This window comes from Malus domestica, chromosome 05 (genome assembly GCF_042453785.1).
Source record: "Malus domestica chromosome 05, GDT2T_hap1".
Taxonomy (NCBI): Eukaryota; Viridiplantae; Streptophyta; class Magnoliopsida; order Rosales; family Rosaceae; genus Malus; species Malus domestica.
The window spans coordinates 6,982,540-6,994,060 of NC_091665.1; positions in this window are offsets into that span (position 1 = coordinate 6,982,540).

Genomic DNA, 11,521 nt, shown 5'->3' on the forward strand with positions numbered 1-11,521 from the left:
ATTAAAATGTTTTAAGACTATGCAATCATAACTATAGCATACTCAATGAATTTAGGCAAAAATCAAGTACTTTTTACAAAATTGGGAGTATGACTTATGCGTCCAATTTTGGCGCCATGTTGACTTGGACAATTTTATTCTAACCAGCCCTATGGAGTTAATTGACGAAAATACCCCCCCCCCAAGTGACATGCTTTAATGGCAAAGTGGATGGAAAGTAACGGTAGGTGGTAGATTCCAACAATTAATAAAGTTCAGGTAGTAAAAATACACAATTGAAAATTTAGGTGGTATTTGCGCATATGCTTTCAAGTTTAGGCGGTATTTGTGCAAAATTCCCTAAAATATAATTATAAAGAAAAAACGTAGCCACTCATTTTTAACCAAAATTCAACAAATGTGCAAGAATGTGAAAACTACAACACGTGAAAGAGAATAAGCATGAAATTTGTGGTTTAAGTTATGGATGTAAATTTCCGTCGTCTCTTCCTTTGACAAAAATGCACCTGCAAAATAATAACACCTAAGATTAAGGCCAAAAGTCTCACGCATCTACGATGAATTTTTTTTTTTGGGGGGGGCTTTGGCTGAAGAATCTCTGATGCCAAAGTTAGAATTCTGAAAAGAATGTGTTTGAGTGTTTGTGGGTAGCAAAAGCCTCCTGAATTTTGGAGATAAATGGTGTATTTATAAAAGAGATGGAGGAGATGGGCCGGCCCTTTCGGGCCCTAGGCTTGTGTTTAAGGGGAATATTCCAAGATATGTGTGTAAATAAATATCTTGGAGTCATTTGGTAAATATCCTAAATAAATGGGATTATGATTACTTACTTGAAATAGGTCTTCTTTGATTAGGAATGTATTTAAGAATAAGGATCCTATCATAAATACCTTTGAGTTTTCCTACGGGTAGGGGTGTCTTGAGCAGTCGTTGATCTCTTCCTGCTTGACCTCAGCTGCCTGTGGTGAATAAAACTGCTCCATGATGGGCTGCTTGTCAGCTCCATAATAGGGGTAGTCTTGTCTTTCTTGGGGAATAATCCACATGTCAGCTCCATGATTTTTGGGATTATTTTTTGTTCTATAAATGCCCCCACACCTGCTGGGCTGCTTGCAAAAAAGGGCAGGAGATGCAGGAACCCAAAGCCGTAATGGAGTTTGTGTCCTAATTTGATGTAGAATGCCTTATTAATTTGGAATTTAAATTCTTCTAGGAAATGGATTGTAATTGCCACCAAAACCTATTAAGTCTGCATCAAGCAAGGGGGTTAAATAAATTTAGAGTGCAATTAAAACCCTACAAGAAAGAGAGAAAGTCAAAGGATATTTGTTCCCCCTCTCCTAGCAATCTTCTTCACTTATACGTGCAAATAATTGTGTTATGTTGCTTCTCTTCTTCTCCAAGGTAAGAAAAAATTAATTTTCTCTTTCTTCTTGATTTTTCCGAGCCTCGGGGCTTGAATTTTGGCTCGACGAGGGTCGAAGACTTAAGAAAGTGTGTAGTCATAGGCTGCTGCGTGGCAGCTGCATGGGGCAACTCAACTAACTGGGCCAGGTGCGGCTCAGCGAGACCGAGTAGGTCAGTGCTGGGGCACGTGGACCTGGGTCTTAGGTTGTTAAACTCAGGCCCATGCAACGAGGGAGAGATGTAAGAGAGATGGAAGAACTTGGGTACCTGCCTTTTCCTATTGGTTTGGGTTGTAAGGGCCTGCTAGTCAGAGAGAGAGACAAGGGAGCCAGCAAGTAGGTCATCAATAGACTTGAGTCCAAGGAATTGGAGCTGCAAGAAGCATTGTCTGCCAGCGAAAACCTGAATAAGGAACTAGATGAGTTGCATAATGCTCGTACTGACCTGATTGAGGAGACTAAGCAGTTGAAGAGCGAGAAGTCTAGTCTTGAGGTTGTCCTTGCCCAATGTCAAGCTGACTTCTACAAGCTTGGCTACATAGATCATTTATTTCGCATGTCGTCTCACTATGCATTTTTCTATAAGAACTTTAAGCTTTTTGCTATTTCTTCTGAGAATCTGCTTAAGTTTTTCTTTGAAAGGGTCGTTAGTGGAGCAGCTAAAGATCAGGCTTCCCAGGTAGGTGCGGCTGAAGCTGGTGCTGCCTAGGTAAAGACAGCTGATGACAGTGCTGCCCAAGATGAGGCAGCTGTAGATGAAGCACGGGAGGTTGATGTTGTTAGGAGAGATGCAGCTGCTGAAGATGTCTAAGCTGATGATGAGTAGTCTTTTTAGATAGACTTTAGGATTTACTTTCTTTTCCTTTCCTGCTTTGCCTTTTCCTTTGCTTGAATTATGTTGGCCTTCGTGCCAATTTAACAATTTACTAGAAAATTATAAACTATTTTTTCTCGCTTTACTTCATCTTTGTCTCTTTACTTTGCTTCAAGCTTTTGCCATAGAATGAACAACTAAGCAGGCTGCTTTGAACAAAGAAGTTAAGCCCATATCCATTGCTTTAAGCCCCAACTTCGGGTTGTCGGGTGCGAATCTTCGCTTGCTTGTGGCATCTTTTGAAACGGCTAACTTGCAGAGCCAAATGACCTCTATAGTTGCATGCTTTGCATCGGTGGTCCACTAGATCTTTAATCACAAAGTCGTTAGCAAAGCGTGCTGCTTTTTAATAAACAGACGAGCTTGCATGACCTATGTGACTATCGATCTAGGCTTATAACCTCTGCAAAGCTGTTAACAAGAGAGTCATCAGCTAAACGCCTTACTTACAGAAGCAGACATGACTACTCGATTGTTAACTTTGATCTTCTAAGGCATTGAATTGTTGAGCTTTATCTTGTGTTGTTACCCCATGCCCATTAGCTGCTTAGCTGGTCATCATTTCTCCAATCCTTTAAGCTACATGGCCTGCATCATAACATACAAAAGATTGTTGGGACATGAAATTCACTACCCTTTCGCTTCAAAAGTGCATGGTTTTATGGAATTTCTTGGGGAGTGGTTCGAAAGAACGTTTTGGACTTTATGTAACCAATTCGGTAGGTTATGTAGTAAATAGCACAATATTTTAAGAATCAGTGTGAACCCAAAGGATTATTTTGCGCTAAGTAGTGCATATGCACGTTAACCTGTTAACCTCTCACAAGATTGTTCGATTGTATAATTTTATGCAGCTAACTGCTCGAAGAGTGTACCTTAGGCAGTCATTCATAAACCATAAGCTACTCATTAATTGGCAACAACTTTAGGTTCCCAGGGATCTTCTAGAAATTGTAGGTCGCTCGTTAAATTGGTAGCGACTTTAGGTTTCCAAGGATACGCAAAGATTACTAGTTAATCATATACAAGATGCTCAGCTACTTATGCTAGTTGGTCACATCAAGGATGCTCAACCGCGTACACCCCATACATGTGGCCAGAGTTAGAATTCCATATCCTCGCAGAGATCACCTACGTATTACACCAGAGATGCTGAGTTGCAAATGTTAGCTGGTTACATCACGAATGGTCAAAAGGGATGTCCATCTAATGGGTAGAGGGAATACTATTTCGTAACATGAAGTCACTAGTTGGTCATGTACAGGATGCTCAATCGAGGGTTGCCAGTAACTGGTCACATCAAGGATGCATAATTTACGGTCCATCATCATAGGTAGCCGTCCAACGGGCGAATAACGTTGCTTGCCTCATTCGTCTTTAAGGCTCAGGTCTCCACGAATCAAGCCAAAGGCCTAAAATCCTTCAATCTACTTAAGCCTTGAAAAAGACCATTGTGGCTACTTCTAGGGATGTTAATGTAGGCCATCGTGCTCTAGTTACACCAAGGCAGTCCGACCCATCCACGTTTGGATATTTAGAGTGTATAGTTTACCCTCTCCCAATAGGAGAGCAAAGTTGGTCCCTAAGGGGTGCAATTTCTGCAATACATCATTGATTTAGCGCGATCTTCAATGAGAGCAGGAGTAATCTTTATTGAAAAATGAGAGGAATGATATTGAACTTAGCTGAAAGGTAGAAACTACGTAACAACTAGATAGTCATCGGCTTACGAGGTAGTGTTTGTCGAGCTGCTTGAGTCTTCGAGCTTTATTCCGTTCGAGCAGTGCACAGGGTGAAATAGGAAGTCATGTGTAGTACATCTGCAGGTTATAGGTATTCCACTGCTTGTTGATCTCTTTCTCGTTTATGGTGGTGAGAGTGTATATACCCTTGTTATTTGCTCTGCTAACTTTGTACGGACCTTCCCAGATAAGATTCATCTTTTTGGAGCCTTCTCTTCGGGCAGTGATGAATGTTTTTCTTAGGACTAGATCTCTAAGCTCAAACTGCCGAATCTTTGCCTTTTTGTTATAGTTGGAGATGAGCTGTTGCTCGTAGGCTGCAATACGGGTGATAATCTTCTTGCGTTCTTCATCTACCAGATAAAGATTTGTGGCCATCTCCTTTCTATTCTGCAACAAAGTTGGCAGTATGGTGCCGATGCCCGACATGATGACATTGGGAGGGATGATTGCTTCTGAACCAAATGCCAAGGAGAAAGGAGTTTCACTTGTTGCTCGTTGTTTGGTTATACGATACGCCTAGGTTACCTGGAAGTTCGTCTGTCACTTTTGCTGCTTGTCTGTGAGGTATATCTTAAAGCAGTCCAGGATTGTCTTGTTGGATTCCTCCGCCTACGAATTGCCATAGGGATATCTAGGCATTGACATGTGCTACTTGATGCCATATTTCTAGAATAACTTTGCCAAGTCTTTGCCCACGAATTACAGGCCGTTGTCCGTGATGATAGATTGTGGGATGCTAAATAGATAAATGATGTTCCTCCACATGAAGCGCTCTATGTTTGATTGAGCAGTGGTGGTCATGGGCTCGGCTTCTACCCATTTAGTGAAGTAGTAGGTAGCCACGATTATCATGCATTTGGCCCTAGTAACAGGCAACATAGGCCCTACCAGGTTAATTGCCCACTACAGGATGGCCATGGGACTGTCTCCGAGTAGAGCTTGATGATAGACAGTGCAGGTACAGGCTTGAAACTTTGGCAGCTATCATACTTTTGAACAAATTTCTTAGCGTCTTGATGCACGGTGAGCCAGTAGTAGCCGCTGTTGAAGACCTTTGGTGTTAAGGATCGTCCTCTTAAGTGGTTTCCACAAAATCTTTCATGGATCGAGCTTAGAACTTTCAAGTCGTCTAGAGGCGCTAGACAGCGAAAATGTGGGCCTAAAAAGGATCTTCGGACTAGAATGTCGTTCCACATGTAATAGCGTGTTGCCTTTATTTGGAGCTTCCTAGCTTCCAATCTTTCTGTAGGGAGTGTCCATTTGACTAGGTAGTCAATGATAGAGTTTTGCCAGCTTGGGGTTGTATTGACTTGTAACATCTCGACTGCTAGTTTTTTTTTTCTATGCTCGGTTTTCCCAAATACTTGATTAGGATGGAGCGTTTGAACTGGTAGTCCAAAGTAAAGCCTAAGGCTACCAGGACATTTGCATGAACATTGTTTGCTCATGGCACTTGTGTGAGGGTGTAAGTCTGAAACGCCTCAAGATGTTTTCGTACCTTCTTGAAGTATAGTGCCATCTTTGGAAGTTTTGATGCATACATCCCAGTAGTTTGGAGCTGAGAATCATAATAAATTATGTCTTTCTTGACTACTATATCTTGTGCCATCCAAAGGCCTGTCAATAAGGCCTTCATACTTTGATTTATTCTTTAATGCCTTAAAGCATATAGTAATTGCCTACTCGAGCATCGAGCCGTTTGGGGTGATGAGAACCAAGCCTGCTCCATAACCCTTGTAGTTGGATGAACCGTTGATGTGCTGGTGCCTAAAGTTTTTGTCAGAAAGGGTTAGTGCGGCCAATAAGTGTTTGGCTGCTTCAGAGGGCTCCTTTGGGTTGTGCTATTGCGTCTTCTAGGCTGGGAGTGAACTCCGCTATGAAGTCTACCAAAGCCTAAGCTTTTATCGCCATGTAGGGTCGGTAAACCAAGTCGTATTGGCCGAGTTCTAATGCCCACTTCATGACTCGTTAAGAGGTGTTTGGACCATATAGGATAAATTGTAGGGGATACTAAGTCATGACGATGACCGTATGCGCCTGAAAGTATGGGCTGAGCTTCCTAGCTACAACAATTAGCACTAAAATTATTTTTTCAATCCTCGAGTATCTTGTTTCCGCATCGAGGGGAGCTTTAGAAGTGTAAAATACTAGCAGTTGGGCCCCTAGCTCTTCTTATATAAGGGCAGAGCTTACTACTATGTCTGAGACTGCCAAGTAGATGTATAATTCCTCGGCTGCTTCCGGCTTAAATAGTAGTAGATGGGATGTCAAATATCTCTTCAAGTCGTGAAATGCTTTCTCGCACTCGTCGTCCCACTTGTCTCTTTGCACCTTCTTAATGGCCTTGAAACAAAGGCTTGCATTGATCGATTGAGCGCAAGATGAAACAATTCAATGCGATTGGTCGTTCGGTCAGACTTTGGATTTCCTCGCTAGGTTACAAGATATCTTAAGAATCAACCTAAGGAGACTCTAAATATGCATTTGGCAGGGTTGAGCTCCATCTTGTACTTCTAATGATACTGAATGTCTCTGCCAAGTTTCTGAGGTGGTCTAACCGCTGCTTTTCTTTTACCATGATGTCGTCAACGTAGACCTTCATGTTAACCCCAATCTACTTCTTGAACATTATGTTTACTAACCTTTGATAGGTAGCTCCTGCATTCTTGAGGCCAAAAAGCATAACCTTGTAGCAGTAGGTGCCTCGCTTAATCACAAATGTAGTTTTCTCTTTGTCAGGGTCGAACATGGCGATTTGATTGTTGTTGGAATATGCGTCCAAGAAGTTGAATAGTTGGTTCCCTACAGTTAAGTCCACCAGTAAGTCAATTCGGGGGACATGGAATGGATCTTTTAGGCAAGCCTTGTTGAGGTCGGTGTAGTCAACGCATACTCTCTACTTACCCTTCTTTTTCTTCATTACCAACATGATGTTGGCTAGCCATACTGAATGCGCCACTTCCTTGATGAATCCAGCTTTCAGTAGCTTTTTTATCTCTGCCTCAATTATTTTTACTCGTTCTATAGCGAAGTGTCTTCTTTTCTGGATCACCAGTTAAGCAACGGGGTTGACACATAGCTTGTGGTAGGCTACCTTGGGATCAATGTCAGGCATGTCGGAGGGTGATCATGCAAAAAGTCTTGGTTTTCCTTAAAGAATGTCGTAAGCTTTTTTTTTTTCCTTCAGGCTTAGTGGTGAACCGATTCTAGTCGTCTTCTCCGGCTGCTCGGGATTAAGAATGATGTATTTACGTCATCTTCTGGCTTACTTTATCGACTATAGCATGTGCTAGTTGAACAGACACTACTAGAGCATCATCGTGCGGAAGTCAACTCCCTTAGCATCCTGCTCAGTGAAACCAATGATGGGGCCAAGTATCGTCGACTGCCAGAACCTATGAGATTGTTATAGCATGCTGGATCTTCCTTTTCTTGGAGTTGTTTGTTGCCCCCAAGTATTCAGACTTAGCGAAAATGTCGTTGATTCTGATGGTCTTGGTAGGCTACTACGTCTGTGTTCCTCCTAGGCTGCGTAGCTGGCTTGTCCAAGTATCTGTCACATATACCCTCATTCACCAGCTTCTCTAGGTAATCCCTCCAGGTATAGCAAGTGTCGATTGTGTGACTAGCTTGGAGGTGTCTCCTTTAAGTTATCTTGGCAGCTTAAACCAAGGCTCACTCTTGAGGTCGCAGAGGATCTGGTTGATTAGGATTGAGAACTTGGTATAATTCTTGGTAGCCTAACCTCATCTTATCGAGGACCAGTCTCTGCGCTTGGACCCCTGCCCGCTTCGTTCGTTGGATTGCTTCATGTCCATCTTTTTTCTGAGTTGTCTCGAACTCATTCTAAGGTTGCTTAGGTGTTTTTTTCCTTGTCAGGCCTTATCCTAAAGTGTATGCTTCTCTACTAAAGCGAACGAGTCTGTTAGAGTCATGTCTTATTTCATGATCAATTCTCCAAATAGGGGATGATCTGCTGAGAGTCCTTTTTGGAAGGCTATGCTGGCAATTGAGTTGTTGCAGCTGACTATCTTCGCCTTCTCTGTCTTGAACCTTTTTACAAAGTTGCAGATCGACTTTTTTAAATTCTTTTTTATGTTGAAGAGATGATCGGACTTTTTCTTGATCGAGCAGTAGGATGAATATTCCTTAATGAAAACTGCGCAAAGCTAGTCGAAACTCCAGATAGACTGTGGAGGCAAAGTATGGAACTAACATGCACCTCGCCTTACAAAGTAGTGGCGAATATCTTGCGCAATAAAGGTTCGTTGCTTCTGTAGAGGATCATCGTGCTGCGGTAGTGCTTCAAGTGCCTTTCCAGGTCTCTGTCTCCCTTGAATAGGGTGAAATGTGGCGTGTTGAATTTACTCAGGGGCTCCATTTGCTCGATCTCATCCTTGAAAGATGATTTGCCCATGTGTGCCACATCTCTACAAATGGTCTCGTCTGTGGTCTTGATGCACTGAAATCTGCGAAATTGTTCAATCATGAGCTTGTTTACTTCTTCTTGAATTTGCCTCTGCCAGGGCAGCCCATTGCCCCCGGTTATGACCTGCTAGTCTCAATTGCTCTTCCCTATGCTCGGCTCATCTATGTCGTGGATGTGGTACGTTCCTAGTAGGTGAGCGTGTAAAGTCTAGTATTAAGTGTTTGGTTTTCCTTGTCAAATATTGTATTTATGTACCACATGCTCAATTTAGTTTTAGACTACATTATCTGATTATGAGATGTTTTTACTAGGATTAAACATTCAAGGACGTGGCTCACCGCACGTCAAAGGTTTATTCATGCATGTGCATCTCATATCTCTATCTGTGTTGCATTCTATCTAGTTTAATTGTCTAGCCAGATTTGCGCCCTGAATTCCAGCTGTCTAGGCACACAGATTATGACAGCCCACAAGGGTTGACTGACATTTTTCTGATGGTAGTCATTTTCTGGCCATTGATCTGCCTAGATCTCTTTTGCAGTCGACAAGTGTCATTAGGACAAGTTGGCTGATAGAAAATCAGATTTCCCTGGGTATATTTACTTCTAGGGTTTTAGATTGTTCTTGGGGGTTTAGAGTTTATTTTTAGAGAGAGAGAGAGTTTCTTTAAGGCTTTAAGCTTGCATCTTCTCCATTTATGAAACCCTAGCTGCCAAACCTTTCGCATGCATTAAACACCTAATCATTGTCTATTAGGGTTGCATTGTTTTATGGTTTTGCATTTATGCCTTGGTCTGGTGTTAAGCTTTAAATTCGTTTTTAGACCAAGCTTTTGGATTTAAGTTAGATTCTGAAGGAAAATTTTTGTCCTAGCTAAGAACAAGTAAGAACATTTATATTAAATTTATATTAATTTATTGAATTTAGATTTCAATTAAATTAGTTACCAAGAGTGAAGTTTAGAAAATAATTATTTAAAATTCGTTGACCTTTCGAGGTCACAAATAACGTTTTCGAATAGATCTTGAAACCACGAACGCATGGGCGAAAGCCATTTGCGAGTCCGGATTATAACGGTATAGTTATGGACATTTGAAATCATTTACTAAACTATAGTTTTTAATTAATTAAAATCCCACTTTGTGGGAAAGAGGCCCAATCATGTAAGATTTAAGGTGGACCAATTCGAAAAGAAAAAAAAAGGTGGACTTTGAAGGCAGCACAGGAGGAAGAAAAGAAAAAGGGGGCGGAAGAAAAAAAAAGAAAAGAAAAGGGGGACTTAGAGGACAGCACAGGAGGAAGAAAAGAAAAAGGGGGGAAGAAGAAAAAAAAAGGAGGAAGAGAAAATGAAAAAGGGAGTTGCGAAAGAGAAGGGGAAAAAGAACGTTCTTTCACATTCTTCCAGGCTTTGCGAGGAAAGAAAAGGGAACAGGGAGGAGGTGGCTCTTCCATAGCTATTGGAAGAAAATCCTTCTTTCTTCAGGCAAAAATCGGAGAGAGAGGAGTTAGAGAACGTGATTGTGAAGGAAGGATTCAGAGACTTAAAGGGTAAATTCCTTGTTACTTCATTATCTTGATTTTCGAATTTAACTTTCTTAAGTTGAATTGAAACTGCCACGATATATTGGAGTTCTTATTTCTATTTAGGGCTTCTATCATTCAATGAACTAGTCTACACATGAATTAGAGTTGGGTATTTTGGATTGGGTGTGTAGATCACATTTCTTGATCAAGGGTTTGGTTCAAAAGGTCAATTTCTTGTTAATTTTGAGTCATGTTAGTTTTGGATGTTGTATACATGACATCTGGACTACCTGGAAGTATTTTGGGATTTGTTATATGAATTGGAAGTGGGCTGTTACGTAAGTTGTACAAAATTGATTTCCTTGCAAAGAAAACTCATGTTTCGAGTAGCCTTCTTAGGCTCTTAATTTCTAGGCCTTTATGTGCTCCTTTGGAGAAAAATTTTAGTGTGTTGAAAGTACATATGTTCTTGGTCGTAACCCAATTGTTTTCACTCATATCCGTTGAGTTTTGGTTGATCAAAACCTTATTTAAACTTGGGTCGCGAGCTGCCAAATAGCAGCAAAAAATTGGGTGTCCGGTTTCAAGACTTCGTTTTTCTTTTGGCATAACTTCCAATTTAGAGCTCCGTTTTCTACAAACTTTGTATGCTTTTATAGTACATAACACAAGCTTCAAACCCCATATAATATTACATGATTTGGTTTAGTTTTGAATGTTCCAAAGGGAGCCTAAACTTGGTCCAATGGTGCTGTTTTCTGCAGATTTTGTGGAGAAGTAGAGCACTGTTTTTGCCATACCTAGTTTCTTGCCAGATTCCTTTCTAATCTTATTTACCATTAATTGAGTGATGGTATTAATATCATTTGTGGATATGACTTGGTTTTATAAATGTGTTTTCTATTAAATGTGATTCTTTTATAATTGGCCATCGATCTATTTTTATTAAATGTGATTTGGTTCATGGATGGGTATTATTTGTGGAAAAGTGATTTGAATTGTATATTGAAATGTGAATTATATATATATATATATATATATATATATATATATATATATATATATATATATATATGCCATAGACCCATGTTAATTAAATGTGAATTCTATTGAAGTGTTATTTTATTTTTGGTCATTGATCTATTTTCATTAAGTATGATTTGACTTGTGCATTGGAAATATGGTATGTATTGTATGATTGGATTGATGTGATGAAATGCAAGGGTTAGTAGTGGACCATTAACCATTGTTATGGGTTTTGTTGCCTTCGAAACATGTTTCAACCCTTGTGTCATTATTCATCCTTGTTTCGTTGAGTCTTTGTACCTTAAGTAACTTGATCCATGTCTTGTTTTATTGATTGGTATTACACATTCTACTCCGCAATTCCGTTGAGTGATGGTCTGGAATCCCTTCTACTCCACGATTCCATTGAGTGAGGATCCAGAATCGTATCCTGGTTTGGATTCTACTCCGCGATTCCGTTGAATGATGATCAAGAATCGTATCCTGGTTTGGATTCCGTTAAGTGATGGTCCAGAAT